This window comes from Pristiophorus japonicus, chromosome 5 (assembly GCF_044704955.1).
Source record: "Pristiophorus japonicus isolate sPriJap1 chromosome 5, sPriJap1.hap1, whole genome shotgun sequence".
NCBI classification, from domain to species: domain Eukaryota; kingdom Metazoa; phylum Chordata; class Chondrichthyes; family Pristiophoridae; genus Pristiophorus; species Pristiophorus japonicus.
In genome coordinates, this window is record NC_091981.1 from 230,873,417 (window position 1) to 230,895,736 (window position 22,320).

Below are 22,320 nucleotides of genomic sequence, written 5' to 3' on the forward strand. Positions count from 1 at the left end.
TTCTCGATTAAAAGATTGAGACTAGGCAAGAGGCCTGAGGAAGGTGTCCAGGAAAGTAATGGCTGGAGACAGAAGAAACCTGAGGGATCGTGTGTATTATTTAAAAACTTAAGGAATTCAAGCATATACACAACAACAGAAAACCACAGAGCTGTGTCAGGAAAAAAAATCATTCAATGAGGTTTATTACCTGTTATCTTACAGTCGAATGTTTTTATAAAAACTTAGGGCTAGAATTTCCATTGTTTTGCCGCCTGGTTTTGTCGGCACTATTGGTCGTTTTGGGTGAGAATCGGGTCGGCAAAATTTTCCACAGCTGAATTCTGCCGCCGGTTTCAAAGCACCATTGGGAGCGGACCACTGGCATGCACCGTCCATAGACCGCCATCGCCCGATTTTTGGCTCAGCAGTGACCCACAGGTAAGTTGAGAAAAAAACATCCACGAGAAAGGGCAGAGCTGGGTGGTAGATAAGTAGCAAGAAAAGGTAAGTAATTGATTTTTTACTAATTATTTGAAAATTCTCTTGCAGTGATTTAAGTGAAAAGGGTCTTGAGAATGTTTTGCTGATTTTTATTTTATGTTTTTTGAAAAAATATTTTTTTTGTTTTTCTCCTCCTAGGCCCAACCCACAGCCTTAGTAATTATCATGCATTTTTTTTAAGAACCGCCCAATCGGCCCAAGATTCCATTTTTTTGCCGAGAATCAGGATGCAACATTCATTTTTTTTCGCTGTTGGGATTTTTTTCTTTTTTGGGGGGAATTTTTCACCGGCGATAATTTGGAGAATCTTGGCGATATTTTGGGCAGCAATCCGGCGCTGGTGGATTGTTTGGAAATTCTAGCCCTTAGACCTTATCCACATATTCAGTTCTCATTATAAATATAAAGAAGGGATTCAAAGCTGGATAAACCAGAAAGTAAAACCAGAGAATGTGACTGATATCTTTAAATAGATTGGCCAAGAAATTTGAGAGCACTGGAACCCACCGGTGCCACCATGGGCCGCAGTTAGCAGCCGCCAAAATTTATAGTGCTGGCAACACAGGTATATTGGAGCTGCTTGGAAATATACAACAGCGCAGCACTGAATTCTCTGTTCAAGGCTGGTTAAGCTTGTGGTAGTCTCAGCAAAGGGGCCCAATGTAGCATGGCTGTAGGGTCATTGCAGCAAGAACAGCCTTCTCTTAAAGCCAGGCCATAGGGGAACTGCCTTCTAAAATTTAAAAAAAAAAATTAAAATTAAAATTTAAAATATGCAGTTTTTAGTCCTTGGAGCTCTACTCCTTCTGGAAAAAAAATTAACACTGAAACAAATTCCAAAATGGCAGCCTTCAGCTCTTGAAGCTGAATTGTCTTCCGAACCTAAAGACATGGGAAAAGTGCCTCAGCACTGAAGTGAGATAAGTGGGGCTGGCTAACATTATAGTAGCTAGGCTAACATTATCATAGCAATGCTTGAATTGTTAGTAAAGTGTATCTTTGAAATAAATGCTGTAGATGGTAATGGTTCTTCAGCAAGGGATGCTGGGATACTTGACCACAGCTAGCTTATTTAGAAGCTTGGGAAAATAAAGTGTTATTTAGAAGCTTGGGAAAATTACTCATTGTTATGTTCAGAACAAGAAGATAAGGAAAATGAAGGGCAGACAGGGTTGCCATGGGACCGGGGTGGGGGGTGGGGGGCAGGAGGTGGTGGAGGGGAGCACAAGGCTAGTAGGAGTTACGATAACAGGAGATGCCTGCTGGACTTGAATAACTCCATTGGTGTGATACAAGTGTTGGAGCAGTGTGTACTGATTTATGACTGTCGTAAAAAACCCAAGTTACAGTCATTTGTGTACTATAAATGTATGCTGCAAACTCTGTATTGTTGAGTGTGGTATCTCAGGCAACAAGCATTTGCTCAAATAAACTCTTTATTTGCTGCACTTAGTAGACTCGAGAGTGGTCATTTTTACCACACCAAGCACTAACATATATGGTTCAGCAAGCTAGGGAAGGAGCACCCAGGGTCTCACGCATACAACTCCAGCTTTGTACAGGGGGTCAACACTGTAAGAGAGGCCCTCCAGAAAGAACAATGTGGGACCAGATCACCGAGGCCGTCACTGCCAGCAGTGTCGTCCCCACGACCTGGCTCCAGTGCCCAAAGAAGCTTCCTGACCTCAGACCAGTGGTCAAGGTCAGTGAATGCACTACAAAAATTGTCTCCTCCCAACTGCACCACTGGCCTCAAACATTGCTGAATGCATGACCCCCCCACCTATCACTCACCTACCAACAATCTGTACCAAAAACAAGGCACACCACCCATTCCTAGCTTCATAGAAACATAGAAAATAGGTGCAGGAGTAGGCCATTCAGCCCTTCAAGCCTGCACCACCATTCAATAAGATCATGGCTCATCATTCCCTCAGTACCCCTTTCCTGCTTTCTCTCCATACCCCTTGATCCCTTTAGCTGTAAGAGCCATATATAACCCTCTTGAATATATCCAATGAACTGGCATCAACAACTCTCTGCGGCAGAGAATTCCACAGGTTAACAACTCACTGAGTGAAGAAGTTTCTCCTCATCTCAGTCCTAAATGGCCTACCCCTTATCCTAAGACTGTGTCCCCTGGTTCTGGACTTCCCCAACATCGGGAACAATCTACCCGCATCTAACCTGTCCCGTCCCGTCAGAATCTTGCATGTTTCTATGAGATCCCCTCTCATCCTTCTAAACTCCAATGTATAAAGATCCAGTTGATCCAGTCTCTCCTCATATGTCAGTCCAGCCATCTCGGGAATCAGTCTGGTGTCCCTTCACTGCACTCCCTCAATAGCAAGAACGTCCTTCCTCAGATTAGGAGACCAAAACTGAACACAATATTCCAGGTGAGGCCTCATCAAGGCCATGTACTACTGCATTAAGACCTCCCTGCTCCTATACTCAAATCCCCTAGAATGAAGGCCAACATACCATTTACCTTCTTCACCGCCTGCTGTACCTGCATGCCAGCTTTCAATGACTGATCAACCATGACACCCAGGTCTCGTTGCACCTCCACTTTTCCTAATCTGCCACCATTCAGATAATATTCTGTCTTCACGTTTTGGCCCCCAAAGTGGGTAACCTCACATTTATCCACATTATACTGCATCTGCCATGCATTTTCCCACTCACCTAACCTGTCCAAGTCACCCTGCAGCCTCTTAGCGTCCCCCTCACAGCTCACACCGCCACCCAGTTTAGTGTCATCTGCAAACTTGGAGCTATTACACTCAATTCCTTCATCCAAATCATTGATGTATATTTTAAAGAGCTGGGATCCCAGCACTGAGCCCTGCGGCACTCCACTAGTCACTGCCTGCCATTCTGAAAAGGACCCGTTTATCCCGACTCTCTGCTTCCTGTCTGCCAACCAGTTCTCTATCCACGTCAGTATATTACCCCCAATACCATGTGCTTTGATTTTGCATACCAATCTCTTGTGTGGGACCTTGTCAAAAGCCTTTTGAAAGTCCAAATACACCACATCCACTGTTTCTCCCTTGTCCACTCTACTAGTTACATCCTCAAAAAATTACAGAAGGTTTGTCAATCATGATTTCCCCTTCATAAATCCATGCTGACTTGGACTGATCCTGTCACTGCTTTCCAAATGCGCTGCTATTTCATTCTTAATAATTGATTCCAACATTTTCTCCACGACTGATGTCAGGCTAACCGGTCTATAATTACCCGTTTTCTTTCTCCCTCCCTTTTTAAAAAGTGGTGTTACATTATCTACCCTCCAGTCCATAGGAACTAATCCAGAGTCGATAGACTGTTGGAAAATGATCACCAATGCATCCACTATTTCTAGGGCAACTTCCTTAAGTGCTCTGGGATGCAGACTATCACCTCACCACTTACTGGCCATTCTTGGCAGGGACATGGCTGAGCCCTTGGATACAAGATGCTGGTATCCTCTTAAGTTTCGTCCTTCTCGCATGCACCTCTTATCAGCTGTGGCTCAGTGGGTAGCACAATCGCCTCTGAGTCAGAACGTTGTGGGTTCAAGTACCACTCCAGGAACTTGAGCACGTAAATCTAGGCTGACAATCCAGTGCAGTGCTGAGTGACTGCTGCACTGTCTGAGGTGCCGTCTTTCAGATGAGACGTTAAACCAAGGCCCTGTCTGCTCTCTCAGGTGTACGTAAAAGATTCCATGGCACTATTTTGAAGAAGAGCAGGGGAGTTATCCCAAGTGTCCTGGTCAATATTTATCCCTCAATCAACATAACAAAAACAGATTAACTGGTCATTATCACATTGCCATTTGTGGGAGCTCGCTGTGTACAAATTGGCTGCCGCATTTCCCACGTAACAATAGTAACTGCACTCCAAAAGTACTTCATTAACTGTAAAATGCTTTGAGATGTCCGGTGGTTGTGAAAGACGCTATCTAAATCAAATCTTTCTTTTGCTTGCTTTCCCTTTCTCCACTTATCACAAATCCACACTTGTGCCTTCCTCATTTCACACTGAAGAAATGCAGCCTGCCCAGTCAGTGGTTGACCAATAAGAGGGAGAGGAGAGTGAAGAAGAAGAGGAAAATCTGTCACTCAATTTCACACTCCCAGCCACCAGCTCCTCAAGGTCAACCTGCAAGGCCATTTGCAGTATCCCCCACTGAAAGTCAGCAGCCTTCCATTAGCCATGCTGCAGCCATTGGGGTAGCACTGCGTGACATCAGTAGGATAGCCAAAGGCACATAGAAACACAGAAAATAGGTGCGGAAGTAGGTCAGTCGGCGCTTCGAGCCTGCACCACCATTCAATATCATGGCTGATCATTCACCTCAGTACCCATTTCCTGCTTTGTCTCCATACCCCTTGATCCCTTGAGCTGGAAGGGCCATATCTAACTCCCTCTTGAATATATCCAATGAACTGGCATCAACAACTCTCTGCGGTAGAGAATTCCACAGGTTAACAACTCTCTGAGTGAAGAAGTTTCTCCTTATTTCAGTCCTAAATGGCTTACCATTTATCCTAAGACTGTGTCCCCTGGTTCTAGAGTACCCCAACATCGGGAACATTCTTCCTGCATTTAATCTGTCCAGTCCCGTCAGAATTTTATATGTTTCAATGAGATCCTCTCTCATCCTTCTAAACTCCAGTGAATAAAGGCCCAGTCGATCCAGTCTCTCCTCATATGTCAGTCCTGCCATCCCAGGAATCAGGCTGGTGAACCTTCGCTGCACTCCCTCAATGGCAAGAACGTCCTTCCTCAGATTAGGAGATCAAAACTGAACACAATATTCCATGTGAGGCCTCACCAAGGCCCTGTACAACTGCAGTAAGACCTCTCTGCTCCTATTCTCAAATCCCCTAGCTATGAAGGCCAACATACCATTTACCTTCTTCACCGCCTGCTGTACCTGCATGCCAGCTTTCAATCACTGATGTACCATGACACCCAGGTCTCATTGCACCTCCCCTTTTACTAATCTGCTGGCATTCAGATAATATTCTGCCTTCGTGTTTTTGCCACCAAAGTGGATAACCGCACATTTATCACATTATACTGCATCTGCCATGCATTTTCCCACTCACCTAACCTGTCCAAGTCACTCTGCAGCTTCTTAGCATCCTCCTCACAGCTCACACCATCACCCAGCTTAGTGTCATTGCAAACTTGGAGATATTACACTCAATTCCTTCATCCAAATCATTAATGTATATTGTAAATAGCTGGGGTCCCAGCACTGAGCCCTGCAGCACCCCACTAGTCACTGCCTGCCATTCTGAAAAGGATCCGTTCATCCAGACTCTCTGCTTCCTGTCTGCCAACCAGTTCTCTATCCACGTCAGTACATTACCCCCAATACCATGTACTTTAATTTTGCACACCAATCTCTTGTGTGGAACCTTGTCAAAAGCCTTTTGAAAGTCCAAATACACCACATCCACTGTTTCTCCCTTGTCCACTCTACTAGTTACATCCTCAAAAAATTTCAGAAGATTTGTCAAGCATGATTTCCCTTTCATAAATCCATGCTGACTTGGACCAATCCTGTCACTGCTTTCCAAATGCGCTGTTATTTCATCTTTAATAATTGATTCCAACATTTTCCCCACTACTGATGTCAGGCTAACCGGTCTATAATTATCTGTTTTCTCTCTCCCTCCTTTTTTAAAAAGTGGTGTTACATTATCTACCCTCCAGTCCATAGAAACTGATCCAGAGTCGATAGACTGTTGAAAAATGATCACCAATGCATCCACTATTTCTACGGCTATTTCCCTAAGTACTCTGGGATGCAGACTATCAGGCCCCGGGGATTTATCGTCCTTCAATCCCATCAATTTCCCCAACATAATTTCCCGCCTAATAAGGATATCCTTCAGTTCCTCCTTCTCACTCGACCCTCGGTCCCTTAGTAATTCCGGAAGGTTATTTGTGTCTTCCTTCCTGAAAACAGAACCAAAGTATTAGTTCAACTGATCTTCCATTTCTTTGTTCCCCATTATAAATTCACCTGAATCTTACTGCAAGTGACCTACGTTTGTCTTCACTAATCTTTTTCTCTTCACATATCTATAGAAGCTTTTGCAGTCAGTTTTTATGCTCCTGGCAAGCTTCCTCTCATACTTTGTTTCCCCCCTCCTAATTAAACCCTTTGTCCTCCTCTGCTGAATTCTAAATTTCTCCCAGTCCTCAGGTTTGCTGCTTTTTCTGGACAACTTATATGCACCTTCCTTGGATTTAACACTATCCGTAATTTCCCTTGTTAGCCATGGTTGAACCACCTTCCCCGTTTTATTTTTACTCCAGATAAGGATGTACAATTGTTGAAATTCATCTATGTGATCTTTAAATGTTTGCCATTGCCTATCTACCGTCAACCCTTTCAGTATCATTTGCCAGTATATTCTAGCCAATTAATACAATCAAAGTTACCTTTCCTTAAGTACAGGACCCTAATTAACTGTGTCATTCTCCATCTTAATAAAGAATTCTACCATATTATGGCCACTCTTCCCCAAGGGCCTCAGACAACAAGATTGCTAATTAGTCCTTTCTCATTACACATCACCCAGTCTTGGATGGCCAGCCCTCTAGTTGGTTCCTCGACATATTGGTCCAGAAAACCATCCCTAATACACTCCAGGAAATCCTTCTTCACCGTATTGCTAGCAGTTTGGTTAGCCCAAATCTATATGTAGATTAAAGTCACCCATGATAACTGCTGTACAGACCACCAAACAGTAGTAGTGAGGTTGGGGACAGCATCAAACAAGAAATTAGGGATGCGTGCAATGTTGGAATCAATTATTAAAGATTAAATAACAGCGCATTTTGAAAGCAGTGACAGGATTGCCAACTTTCAATGACTGATGTACCATGACACCCAGGTCTCATTGCACCTCCCCTTTTCCTAATCTGCTGGCATTCAGATAATATTCTGCCTTCGTGTTTTTGCCCCCAAAGTGGATAACCGCACATTTATCACATTATACTGCATCTGCCATGCATTTGCCCATTCACCTAACCTGTCCAAGTCACTCTGCAGATCAAAATGTTTGGTGGTCTGTACACAACTCCCACTAATGTTTTCTGCCCTTTGGTATTCCGCAGCTCCACCCAAACAGATTCCACATCATCCAAGCTAATGTCCTTCCTTACTATTGCGTTAATTTCCTCTTTAACCAGCAATGCTATACCACCTCCTTTTCCTTTCTGTCTATCCTTCCTGAACGTTGAATACCCCTGGATGTTGAGTTCCCAGCCTTGGTCACCCTGGAGCCATGTCTCTGTGATGCCAATTATATCATATTCATTATTTGCTGCCTGTGCAGTTAATTCATCCACCTTATTATGAATACTCCTCACATTGAGGCACAGAGCCTTCAGGCTTGTCTTTTTAACATACTTTGCCCTTTTAGAATTTTGCTGCAATGTGGCCCTTTTTGATTTTTGCCTTGGGTTTCTCTGCCCTCCACAAGACAGTCACTAAGGGAATGCATAAGGGTGATTTGTTGATTTCTTGATGCCCGATTGGATGAATAGATACATCTTTGTGGTGTCTTTTATTTCAGTATTGTGGCAAAGAGAACATTGTGAAGGTGAGTAACAGAGGGAAGGTAAGGTGTGGGACAAATGTTGAAAGGAGAATTGGGATCGGGTCACTGGTACCACAGGTGGATGGTTCAAGCCCAGATATCCTGGCCAGAAAGGAGTTGTCTGGATTGGATTCTTCCTTCCATTTACTTCTCTTCTGCTTCCACCTCTGCGTCTTCCTCTTCCCTTTGCGAGCAGATGGTAGCAATTGGAAATAAAAGTAGCGAATGCTGGAAATACTCAGCAGGTCACACAGTATCTCAACCTGAGACATGAACTCTGTTTCTCTCTCCATAGATACTGCCTGACCTGTTGAGTATTTACAGCATTTTCTGTCTTCTCAGAGGCCTTCCTTTACCAAACAGGCCTTGCAAGCGTTCAGCAGCACTCACTGCACTCACTGCACTCCCTGCGCACTTTATAAACTTTTAGCATGTATTGCACCAAACCACTAGTTCAATAAAATATAAAAAAATCCAGTCCAAAAGCTTAAATGCAAACTTACCTAAAGATGTGTGTGTCTCTTTAGAAGTGCTTTTCTGAGCGAGCTTAGGACCCAGCGCTAAACTTGGCGCAAAGGTCCAAGTTTGCAGAACGTGGCGTTAATTCGACATGTGATATCACGCTCTCCAGATTTTGCGAGTCCCCGGTACCAGCGCTGCTAACGGCAGCCCTATGGCACTCACCAAAATGCCGGCCATTGGCGCCAGAGGCAGGCATTAGAACATAAGAACATAAGAAATAGGAGCAGGAGTAGGCCATTTGGCCCCTCGAGTCTGCTCCACCATTCAATAAGATCATGGCATTAGAGCGGTGGCCGCTATTTATTTCAGGATTCCAGCAGTCACTTGTGGCGTTAAGTAGCCCAATTTCTGCACCATTATCTTTACTCACTTTGGAGGAAGTGGAATTCGAGAACTATTGTGCAGTTTTTGTTTAATTTCAACTTCTGCAAGTACCTAATTTCATACTGCAGCATCTATTTCCCAAGGAACTAAGATACTGCTTGACCTATATTATCATTCATGGTTACCTCAGTTGCCCATTGCCTGACCTTCTGGTACTACTTGTGGGTATGTCACTAAGCTATGTTTTGATATTACTTTTAATGTTTGGAATACCACTAACAGAACGTGCATCTAATTGACATAATTTTATGTAGTTCCAAACAAAATTGAATAGAGGGCTACTGGAATTGTAACTGAGTGGTGCAAGTGGATTAAAAAGCTTGATTTTCACCTCAGAGAATTGCCAGTGAGTGAAAATGTTCTTGCTTTAAATGTGCACTGATTATTTCACTCACATTCACAACTGGAGGAAACTGGATTTGAAATCAGCTTAGACTGATGGGGTGAGAATGTTCTTTTTGCTGCTTTAAATGCCCTATGTGAATTTAGGGAGTCAGTAGTGGTTATGGGTCCCTGACACATCTTGAAACAAATTAACAGCCTCATTCAGAAAGGTCATAAAGATGGAGAAAACAAAGGAAAATTACACTGGTGCAGCAGAGAGTCAGAACTAAGGTGCACGGTTCTACAGAGTAGAGGGAGCTTTTCTCTGCAGTTCACAATGTTATACCTGACCTGGGAGTGCTGTGTATTGATACTATATGCCAAAAGTGGAGAAGTATTCAATTCTCTGGCAATTATATGCTTAAAAAAGAATCAGAGGATTATATACTGACCAACACTGCAAAAAAAAATCAGTATTTATTTTTTCAATACATTTTCTGACTAACCTTTGCTACAAGTCAGAAAGCTATGGTTGAACCTGCAGTGATTAACATGCTAGAAACACTCCACAAGGTAGAAGTCTTTATGCCTAACAACAGCAGCACCCTCATTTAGTACAAGTTTAGTGACAATGTCAGGGCTGGACCTGAGAGAATGGAGAGCTGCAAGTTCAGAGGGAAATGGATTAGAGTAGAGCGAATGTGGGAAATAGAGAAATTGAGTCAGCTAATATCACACTGATTCTTCCCAATGAAAAATCATGGTCCTGAAATTTAGAAGGAGTTGGGGAGGGTGCAGCGGAGGCCGAAAGCAGCATGAGAACCCAGCAAAACTGGGAAGGCGGAGGTCATGCCGATCTCAATGCCAGGACCCCATTAACATTTTGTAGTTCAGTCTCCCACCCGGCAGTCAGAAAAATGGACAACCTAGCTTGCGGGTGTGAGGGAACAGCATGACAGGAGGCTGTAGCCGGGGACCCGTGGGGGCAGCAACCAGGGAGGGGATGGGTAGGGGGTGAAGGCCTACAATCGGGCTGGGGGAGGCCGAAGGCTTCCTTGAGGGGCCTGGGGTGAGCACTCCTGCTCCTCTTGGCCACTTATCTTGGGACGAGCAGCTTCCATCTCTGTTTCATGGAGTTTCCTGACTCCTTTGGATACCCGTGCGGTAGCATTTAATGTCTACTATGTTCTCATTGGTTTGAAGTCAGCAGTTAGCAACGATTATATTGCACCATCTCAGGCAATCTGTTGCTGCTTCTTCCCAGTTGTCTGATATTTTGCAGAGGTAAAGCATTACCTTCAAAACATCTTTGCACCATTGTGGTGAAATACCTTATCATGCAGTTTGTTGCAGTAAATGCATTTATTTTTGCCACCCATTTGACCAGCACCTCCTTCACCATTGCCTGTGTGCTAGCCATGTTGCATTGATATGTCTCTTTCATAAGAATTAGGAGCAGGAGTGGTTACATGGCCTTTTGAGCCTAACTCCACCATTCAATAACATCATGACTGATCTTCAACCTCAAATCCACTTTCCTCCATGATCCCCATATCCCTTGATTCTATTGGAGTCCAAAAATCTATCTACATCAGCCTTGAATAAAATCAACGAATCAGCATCCATTGCCCTTTGGGATAGAGATTTCTCATTTGGATAGAAATTTCTCATTTCAGTCTTAAATGGCCGACCCTTTATCCTGAGTTTTGCCCCCTAGTTCTAGGCTCTCCAACCAAGGGAAACAACTTCTCAGCATTTAGCCTGTCATAGAAACATAGAAAATAGGTGCGTGAGTAGGCCATTCAGCCCTTCGAGCCTGCACCACCATTCAATACGATCATTGCTGATCATTCCCTTAGTACCCGTTTCCTGCTTTCTCTCCATACCACTTGATCCCCTTAACCGTAGGGGCCATATCTAACTCCCTCTTGAATATATCCAATGAACTGGCATCAACAACTCTCTGCAGCAGGGAATTCCACAGGTTAACAACTCTCTGAGTGAAAAAGTTTCTCCTCATCTCAGTCCTAAATGGCCTACCCCTTATCCTAAGACTATGTCCCCTGGTTCTGGACCTCCCCAACATCGGGAACATTCTCCCCGCATCTAACCTGTCCGGTCCCGTCAGAATCTTATACGTTTCTAGGAGATCTCCTCTCATCCTTCTCAACTCCAGTGAATACAGGCCAAGTTGATCCAGTCTCTCCTCATATGACAGTCCAGCCATCCCTGGAATCAGTCTGGTGAACCTTTGCTGCACTCCCTCAATAGCAAGAACGTCCTTCCTCAGATTAGGAGACCAAAACTGAACACAATATTCCAGGTGAGGCCTTACTAAGGCCCTGTACAACTACAGTAAGACCTCCCTGCTCCTATACTCAAATCCCCTAGCTATAAAGGCCAACATACCATTTGCCTTCTTCACCGCCTGCTGTACCTGCATGCCCACTTTCAGTGACTGATGAACCATGACACCCAGGTCTCGTTGCACCTCCCCTTTTCCTAATCTGCCGCCATCCAGATAATATTCTACCTTCGTGTTTTTGCCCCAAAAATGGATAACCTCACATTTATCCACATTATACTGCATCTGCCATGCATTTGCCCACTCACCTAACCTGTCCAAGTCACCCTGCAGCATCTTATTGTCCTCCTCACAGCTCACACCACCAAACAGTTTAGTGTCATCCGCAAACTTGGAGATATTACACTCTATTCCTTCATCTAAATTGTTAATGTATATTGTGAAGAGCTGGGGTACCAGCACTGAGCCCTGCAGCACTCCACTAGTCACTGCCTGCCATTCTGAAAAGGACTCATTTATTCCGACTCTCTGCTTCCTGTCTGCCAACCAGTTCTCTATCCACGTCAATACGTTACCCCCAATACCATGTGCTTTGATTTTGCACACCAATCTCTTGTGCTGGACCTTGTCAAGAGCATTTTGAAAGTCCAAATACACCACAGCCACTGGTTCTCCCTTGTCCACTCTGCTTGTTACATCCTCAAAAAATTCCAGAAGATTCGTCAAGCATGATTTCCTTTTCATAAATCCATGCTGACTTGGTCCGATTCTGTCACTGCTTTCCAAATGCGTTGCTATTTCATCCTTAATGATTGATTCCAACATTTTCCCCACTACTGATGTCAGGCTAACCGGTCTATAATTACCCGTTTTCTCTCTCACTCCTTTTTTAAAAAGTGGTGTTACATTAGCTACCCTCCAGTCCATAGGAACTGATCCAGAGTCGATAGACTGTTGGAAAATGATCACCAATGCATCCACTATTTCAAGGGCCACTTCCTTAATTAATCTGGGATGCAGACTATCAGGCCCCAGGGATTTATCGGCCTTTAATCCCATCAATTTCGCTAACACAATTTCCCGCCTAATAAGGATATCCTTCAGTTCCTCCTTCTCACTAGACGCACTGTTCCCTAGTACATTCGGAAGGTTATTTGTGTCTTCCTTTGTGAAGACAGAACCGAAATATTTGTTCAATTGGTCTGCCATTTCTTTGTTCCGCATTATAAATTCACCAGAATCCGACTGCAAGGGACCTATATTTGTCTTCACTAATCTTTTTCTCTTCACATATTTATAGAACCTTTTGCAATCAGTTTTTATGTTCCCTGCAAGCTTCCTCTCGTACTCTATTTTCCCCCTCTTAATTACACCCTTGATCTTCCTCTGTTGAATTCTAAATTTCTCCCAGTCCTCAGGTTTGTTGCTTTTTCTAGCCAATTTATATGCCTCTTCCATGGCTTTAACACTATCCTTAATTTCCCTTGTTAGCCATGGTTGAGCCACCTTCCCCGTTCTATTTTTACTCCAGACAGGGATGTACAATTACTGAAGTTCATCCATGTGATGTTTAAATGTTTGCCATTGCTTATCCACCGTCAACCCTTTAAGTATCCTTTGCCAGTCTATTCTAGCCAATTCACGCCTCATACCGTTGAAGTTACCTTTCCTTAAGTTCAGGACCGTAGTTTCCGAATTAACTGTGTCACTCTCCATCTTAATAAAGAATTCTACCATATTATGGTCACTCTTCCCCAAGGGGCCTCGCACAACAAGACTGCTAATTAGTCCATTCTCATTACACATCACCCAGTCTAGGATGGCCAGCTCTCTGCCAATCCCCCTCAGAATCTTGTTTCAGTGAGATCACCTCTCATTCTTCTAAACTCCAGAGTGTATCGTCCCAATCTACTCAATCTCTCCTCCTTGGACAACCCTTTCATCCCAGTGATCAATCTTCACACTGATTACACCCTCCATCTTGCTGTGTGGCACTACTGTAGAAGGACAAAATTCGTGGGAAAACCCCCCCAGTGTTTGGACTCATTGGAAAGGAAATTTAATTTGGAACTATCTACCAGAAAGTTTGAAGTCCTAAAATGTTCATGGAAGAAACTATGAACTTTAATCGAATTTGAGATTTTACAAAGCAGATTGAATCTGTGTGGGCAGGGCTAAGGAACTATCCCTTAAAGAAGCCAGTTTGATTATTGAAACTGCCTTGGGCATTGAGACTAAAGTAAATGGTCTGGAAAATGGATACTCGAAAACCCTTCTCCACAAGAGACATTAACATTGCAACAATTAACACAGACATCAACATGAACCTGGAAAGCCATTTTCAGCCTATGCATAAAAACAAAAGGCCCACTCCAGCCTGCATGCAAAAACCAAGCTAATAAAACCAATCAAAGAACATTGCAATTACCAAGCTAATATTTCCATCAAGAAACAGATTTAGAAGATCAGCCCACCCAAGACATATTAACTTTTAACAAGCCTGCCACAATATGACAAAGAATTCTCGGGCCCGCCAAAATCAAACAAAGAATTTTGATCTGATTTGGCGCAAAGATTAGGACAGCTCCTACAATATAACTGGCCCCTGTTTTAACAAAGGGTATGCTATGCTTTACTTTGCTTATGCTACTGCCTTGAGAGATGCTGCTTGTGCTAGTGCTAGTGCCAGACTACGCCTATGCCATCAAGAAGGGAGAAGAACCAACGCGACAGTTGTAAACTAACTTCTCCAGCCTCAACATTCTGAAATCGAAAAGGAAGGAAGAACATCAGCATCGCGGCAGCAACCGACCACAGCCAATGTGGTACCACTAAAACCACCGCGATCGACCAACCTCGAAACAAAACTTCACAAGGAAAAAAACGAAGAATCGAAAGTTTCCACTCTACAATCTAGGCCTGACTACCAACAGGTGAAAACGTTACCTAAAAGGACTTTGAAACCTATTTCTAGCGAAAGAAACCGGGTACTTACCCCACAAATCCAAAACGTGCCCTATCGCATCAGCGGACTCAACCCAACTGAAGATTGTGCAGTAAGAAGTGCTCTCCGATGGTCGGAGTACGGCAAGCAGAACCGAGAGAATCCAATGGACCCTGAAACTGCGAACTACCGCTAACTGACCAGAAAGGATTGGTAAGCATTGTTCCTGTCTGCCCTGGAGTCTAACCTAGCCAGTATTAGGTATTTGGGAGGTGGGAGGTGTCATTTTCACTGCAACCCTTTGAATGTGTGATGTACTGTTCTTTATTAGTGTAATCATAAGTGTGACACTGTATTTTCTTATCCCTAATAAAATCAAAGTTCTTTTGCACCAAACCAGTGGTCTTTTGCACTTTATCACATCCCCCAAATAAATCCAGAGTCTAGAACCCAAGGGAGTGGGAGCGATCCAAACTGCTCAAGTAGGCCAGAGGTGAACCTGACCCCCAGGACCACCATACTACCCTTACATACTACTGTGCAAAATATGATTGATTCAGAACAGATCTAGCAGCTCAAAACTAGTCATCCATGGGGTGCTTTGGGCCACCAGCAGCAGAATTGAATTCCACCACAATTTGTAACCTCATGGCCCGGCATATCCCCCACTCCACTATTACCATCAAGCCAGGGGACCAACCCTGGTTCAATGAGGAGTATAGAAGAGCATGCCAGCAGCTGCACCAGGCATAGCTAAAAATGAGCTGCCAACCTGGGGAAGCTGCAACACAGGACTACATGCATGCTAAACAGTGGAAGCAGTATGTAATAAACAGAGCTAAGTGATCCTAATTTCAATGGATCAGATCAAAGCTCTGCAGCCCTGCCACATCCAGTCGTGAATGGTGGCGGACCATTAAACAACTAATGGGAGGAGGAGGCTCCATCAATATCCTCATCCTTGATGGTGGGGCCCAGCGTGCAAGTGCAAAAGATAAGGCTGAAGTATTTGCAACCATTTTCAGCCAGATGTGCCAAGTGGATAATCCATATCGGCCTCCTCCTGAGGTTCCCACCTTCACAGAAGCCAGTCTTCAGCCTATTCGATTCACTCCCCGTGATATCAAGAAACGGCTGAGCACATTGGATCCAGCTAAGGCTATGAGACCCGACAATATCCCGGCTGTCGTGCTGAAGACTTGTGCTCCAGAACTAATCTTGCCTCTAGCCAAGCTGTTCCACTACAGCTACAGCACTGGCATCTATCCAACAATGTGGAAAACTACCCAGGTGTGTCCTGTCCACAAAATGCAGGACACATCCAATCCAGCCAATTACCGGCCCGCCAGTCTACTGTCAATCATCAGCAAAGTGATGGAAGGTGTGGTCGACAGTGCTATCAAGCAGCACTTACTATCCAATAACCTGCTCACTGATGCCCAGTTTGGGTTCTGCCAGGACCACTCAACTCCAGACCTCATTACAGCCTTGGTCCAGACATGGACAAAAGGGCTGAATTCCAGAGGTGAGTTGAGAGTGACTGCTAATGCAGTGTTTGAGCGAGTGTGGCATCAAGGAGCGCTAGTCAAATTGAAGTCAATGGGAATCAGGGGGAAAACTCTCCACTGGCTGGAGTCATACCAAGCAGAAAGGAAGATGATTGTGGTGATTCGAGATCAATCATCACAGCCCCAGGACATCACTGCAGGAGTTCCTTAAGGCAGTGTCCTTAGCCCAATCATCTTCAGCTGCTTCATTAATGACCTTCCCTCCATCATAAGGTCAGAAGTGGGGATGTTCGCCAACGACTGCAGTGTGTTCAGTTCCATTCGTAACTCCTCAGAAAATGAAGTTGTCCATGCCCAAATGCAGCAAAATCTGAGCAACATTCAGGCTTGGGCTGATATGTGGCAAGTAACATTTGCGCCACACAAGTGCCAGGCAATGACTATCGGCAACAAGCGAGAGTCTAACATTCAACGGCATTACCATCACCAAATCTCCCACCACCAACGTCGTGGGGGTCACCATTGACCAGAAACTTAACTGGACCAGCCACATAAATACTGTGGCAACAGGAGCAGATCAGAGACGGGGTATTCTGCAGCAAGTGTCTCACCTCCCGACTCCACAAAGCACTTCCACCATCTACAAGGCACAATTCAGGAGTGTGATTAGAACATAAGAACATAAGAAATAGGAGCAGGAGTAAAACATTCAATAAGATCATGGCTGATCTGATCTTGGCCTCAACTCCACTTCCCTGCCACTAATCCTTGAGTCCTTTATCATTCAAAAATCTGTCTATCTCCATCTTAAATATATTCAATGATCCAGCCTCCACAGCTATCTGGAGTAGAGAATTCCAAAGATTCACAACCCTCTGAGAAAAGAAATTCTTCCTCATTTCGGTTTTTAATGGGTGACCCCTTATTCTGAAGCTATGCCCCCAATTCTAGATTCCCCCACGAGGGGAAACATCCTCTCTGCATCTACCCTGTCAAGCCCCCTCAGAATCTTTTAAGTTTCAATAAGATCACCTCTCATTCTTTTAAACTCCAATGTGTATAGGCCCAAACTACTCAACCTTTCTTCATAAGTCAACCCCTTCATCTCAGGAATCAATCTCGTGAACCGTCTCTGAATTGCCTCCAATGCAAGTATATCCCTCGTTAAATAAGGAAACCCAAACTGTACGCAGTGTGGTCTCACCAATGCCCATGTGTGGTCTCACCAATGCCCTGTACAGTTGTTGCAGGACTTCCCTACTTTTTTACTCTATCCCTCTTGCAATAAAGACCAACATTCCATTTTGCATTCCTAATTACTTGTCATACTTACATGCTAACTTTTTGAATTTCATGTGCAAGACCCCCAGATCCCTCTGTACCACAGCATTTTATAATCTCTCCCTATTTAAATAATAATTAGCTTTTTTTATTTTTCCTACCAAAGTGGATAACTCACATTTTCCCACATTCCCAAATTTTTGCCCACTCACTTAGCCTATCGGTATCCCTTTGCAGATTCTTTGCGTCCTCCTCACAACTTGCTTTCCCACCTATCTTTGTATCATCAGCTAATTTGGCAATATTACACTCGGTCCCTTCATCCAAGCACTAATCCCTGCGGCACCCCACTAGTTACAGTTTATCATCCTGAAAATGACCCATTTCTCTCGACTCTCTGTTGTCTATTAGTTAGCCAATTCTCTATCCACACTAATATATTACCCCAAACCTGTGAACTTTATCTTGTGCAGTAACCTTTTATGTGGCACCTTATCGAATGCCTTCTGGAAATCCAAATACACCACGTCTACTGGTTCCCCTTTATCCACCCTGCTTGTTACATCCTCAAAGAACTCCAGCAAATTTGGCAAACATGATTTCCCTCTCACATAACCATGCTGACTCTGCTTGACTGTATTATGATTTTCTAAATGTCCTGCTACTACTTCCTTAATAATGAACTCCAGCATTTTCCCAATGACAGATGTTAGGCTAACTGGTCTATAGTTTCCTGCTTTCTGTCTCCCTCCTTTCTTAAATAGGGGTGTTACATTTGTGGTTTTCCAATCCACTGGGACCTCTCCAGAATCCAGGGAATTTTGGTAGATTACAACCAATGCATCCGCTATCTCTGCAGCTACTTCTTTTAAGACTCTAGGATGCAGGCCATCAGGTCCAGGAGACTTGTCCACCTTTAGTCCTATTAGTTTGCTTAGTAATTTTTCTCTAGTGATAATGATTGCTTTACGATCCCCCCTCCCAATAGCCCCTTAATTCTCAATTATTGGGATGCTTTTAGTGTCTTCCACCTTGAAGACCAATACAAAATATTTGTTCAAAGTTTCTGCCATTTCCTTGTTTTCCATTATTAATTCCCCAGTCTCATCCTCTAAGGGACCAATGCTTAATTTAGCTACTCTCCTCCTTTGTATATACCTGTAGAAGTTCTTATAGTCTGTTTTAATATCTCTTGCTAGTTTACTCTCATAATCTATCTTCTCTCTCTTTATTATTTTTTTAGTCATCCTTTGCTGGTTTCTAAAAATGTCCCAATCCTCTGCCTTCCACTGATCTTCACAACATTGTATGCCTTTGTTTTCAATTTGATTACCATCCTTTACTTCTTTAGTTAGCCACGGATGGTTCATCCTTCTCTTAGAATCTTTCTTTCTCACTGGAAAATATCTTTGCTGAGAATTATGCAATATCTCCTTAAATGTCTGCCACTGCTTATCTACTGTTTTACCCTTTAATCTATTTTCCCATTCCACTTTAGCCAACTTTGTCTTTATACCTTTGTAATTGCCTTTATTTAAATTCAGGACACTAGTTTGAGACCCAAGTTTCTCACCCTCAATCTGAATTTGAAATTCTATCATGCTATGACCACTCTTCCCAAGAGGATTCTTTACTATGAGATCATTAATTAATCCAATCTCATTACACATTACCAGATCTAAAATAGTCTGCTCCCTGGTTGGTACCACAACGTATTGTTCTAACAAACCATCCCAAATACACATGATGAACTCTTCCTCAAGGCTACCTTTGCCAATTTGATTTGTTCAGTCAATATAAAGATTAAAATCGCCCATGATTATTGCCGCACCTTTCTTACAAGCCTCCATTATTTCTTGATTAATACACTGTCCTACAGTGTAGCTACTGTTAGGGGGCCTGTAGACTACTCCCACCAGTGACTTCTTTCCCTTATTGTTTCTTATCTCTGCCCAAACTGATTCTACATCTTGATCTTCCGAGCCAATATGATTTCTCACTATGGCACAGATCTCATCCTTTATTAACAGAGCTACCCCACCTCCTTTTCTTTTCTGCCTATACTGAAATGTCAAATACCCCTGAATATTCAGTTCCCAGCCTTGGTCACCTTGCAACTACATTTCCGTAATGGCTATCAGATCATACCCATTTATTTCAATTTGTGCCGTCAATTCATCCATCTTGTTACGAATGCTGCATGCATTCAGATAAAGAGCTTTTAATTTTGTCTTTTTACCATTTTTCCCTACTCTGACCCCACTTTCTAATGCACTCTTATGTTTATAGGCTCTGCCCCTTCCTATCACTACTCTGTACTATTGCCTTCTCCTTTCCCTTTGACTTCTTAAATTCCGCTCACCTGATCCTTCCCCCCACTATTAATTTTAAAGCCCTATCTACAGACCTAGTTATTCAATTTGCCAGCACACTGGTGCCAGTGATGGAATAATCTCCACTTGCCTGGATGAGTGCAACTCCAACAACACTCAAGAAGCTCGACACCATCCAGGACAAAGCAACTCGCTTGATTGGCACCCCAGCCACCAACTTAAACATTCACTCCCTCCATCACCGGCGCACCATGGCTGCAGTGTGTACCATCTACAAGACGCACTGCATGAATGCACCAACGCTTCTTTGGAAGCACATCCCAAACCTGCAACCTCTACCACCTAGAAGGACAAGGGCAGCAGGCACATGGGAACACCATCACCTCCATGTTCCCCTCCAAGTCACACAACAGCCTGACTTGGAAATATATTGCCATTCCTTCATCGTTGCTGGGTCAAAATCCTGGAACTCTCTCCCTAACAGCATTGTGGGAGTACCTTCATCAAATGGACTGCAGCGCTTCAAGAAGGCGGCTCACCACCATCTTCTTAAGGGCAATTAGGGATGGGCGATAAATGCTGGCCTTGCCAGCAATGCCCACATCCCATGAACGAATAAAAAACTATCTAGTGAATTTTCATTGCACCGCCTCTAAGGCATGTATGTTGATTCTCAGATAAGATCAAAACTCCAGATGCGGTCTCACCAAAGCCCTGTACAATTGTAATAAGACTTTGGGCTAGACTTTCCATTAGGGGGCTCTTGCCCCAAAAAATGGGTGATGTTCCAGCGATGTGAGACGTCTCGGCCTTGCTGATCGCCAGCACATCGACCATTTTTTTTTTGCGATTTTCCACTCGGCCTTACCCCGGCGATGTCAGATGGGTGATGTGATTTTTGGGCGATCTCATGATCGCCCATCTAAAACAGAAGTGAAGAAAAAAGCTTCCCTAGCAATGGTAGTGTGCGCATGTGTGTTTTTTTTTTGTGGGTTTTTTTTGCCCTGTTTTGAGAGGTCAGGGGTAATCACACATGCTCAGAAGCAGAGGGAGGCTCAGAGAAAGAGAGAGAGAGAGAGGAAAAGTCTTGCGAATATCAGCGAAGCTTGTGTCTATGTAGATTAGCCTATTTTATTTAATTTTTGAAATAATAACCATTTGCAAATTATTACTTACCACATAAAATTACCGTAACCCTTCAATAGAAAAATATAAATACTGTGTAAAATAATCATTTTACTAAGTAACATAATGGAGGCCGAAATGGTCCGTAAAAGGGCTAAACCCTTCAGCGAGGAGGCGAACGAGGCTCTAGTGAACATCGTGAGCAGCAGGTGGGCGGACTTAACACGGGGTGGGCAGGGGAAACCTCCACCCTGTGCATATGGGCAGAGATTGCCGACATGGTGATGTCAACGTCCAATGAAGTGTGGACTCTGGACCAGTGCCACAAAAGATGGAACAGTTTGCTGTCCGCAGCCAGAGTAAGTTGCATTTTATATTTAAAATTATACATATTTTATATTTAATTGATGTTTGGAAATTTCAATTGCAATATTCAATGTCTTTCGTTATAGTATTAATTAATTAAATTATGAAATAATTTATGCATCCTAAGACTAAGTTGAATTTTATATTGTGCAATATTGTTCATATTGTTTATATTATTCATATTCAATGCAAGGTTCTAATTGAACATTGAATTATGTCAATCTGAAATGTTTATTACCAAGTCAATTAGTTTATGCCGTGCAATGTTATCTTATCATTTACAGAAGAAGATTTCATTAAATAGGGCCAAGCAAAGGAGGACAGGCGGTGGCTCGACTCAGCTTCAAACTCCAAGTGAATATGAGGAGCTTGCGGTAGCCCTAGTGGGGCCTGACAGCCGTTCGGTCACAACCCGTGGTGTGGCCGAACCCACCCTCTAGTCTCATGAGTAATGGGAACTATGCAATGTATCAAACATTATCAAATACATCTTTAAATTATCTTAGATACTCTTGTAATGTCCTTCAATGATAATGCTTTTTGATAATGCTTTATGACTTTTGTGGTATTCATGATTCATGAATGAGGTCATGTCAGCCCTGTTGAACCATTGTGCATATGGGGTATTGAATTGGGTTTTTGAAAAAGTGGTATGTATTGAAATGTATGTTTAATAATAATGAGCACCGTTAATTTCCTATTAAGTTGTATTTAAGTGTTTTATAAATGTTTAGAAATGTCATTTGTATCTTTAAGGTCAAGTGTCGGTGGAATCTGAACCAGGGACATCGATGAGCATGGAGAAGGAAGAGGAGGAAAACACGCGAACTGTGGAGGAAGAGCAGGAGGTGGAGGAGGCTTTGGAGGAGGAGGCGTTGGAGGAGGAGGAGGAGGAAGATGACCTTGTTTTTGTGGGGGGGGGGAACAACCTGCAGCCATCTCAATTGAGATGGAAGAGGCACCCGGACCAAGCGGTGTACAGGTGGTGACGCCAAGGCGTGAAATTTTGCCTACGCTGTCCCCACGGAGGTCGGGTCAGTGGGGTGAGCAATCGCCTACCATGGAGGGCCAGACGGAGAGCTTGCTATCCCAGTTCAGGGAGACGGTCGCAATCGGTCGCGACCTTATC

At 43.5% G+C, this 22,320-nt stretch overlaps 1 long non-coding RNA gene across 1 annotated transcript in view; it reads left to right on the top strand.

Moving 5' to 3' along the window:
• LOC139263978 (uncharacterized) overlaps positions 1-22,027 on the top strand; it is a 141,307-nt gene extending 119,280 nt beyond the window's left edge. Inside the window, exon 3 of the long non-coding RNA XR_011593261.1 lies at positions 21,948-22,027. This is a non-coding gene — a long non-coding RNA (uncharacterized lncRNA). The remainder of the gene's footprint in view (positions 1-21,947) is intronic.
• Positions 22,028-22,320: the final 293 nt, after the last annotated feature.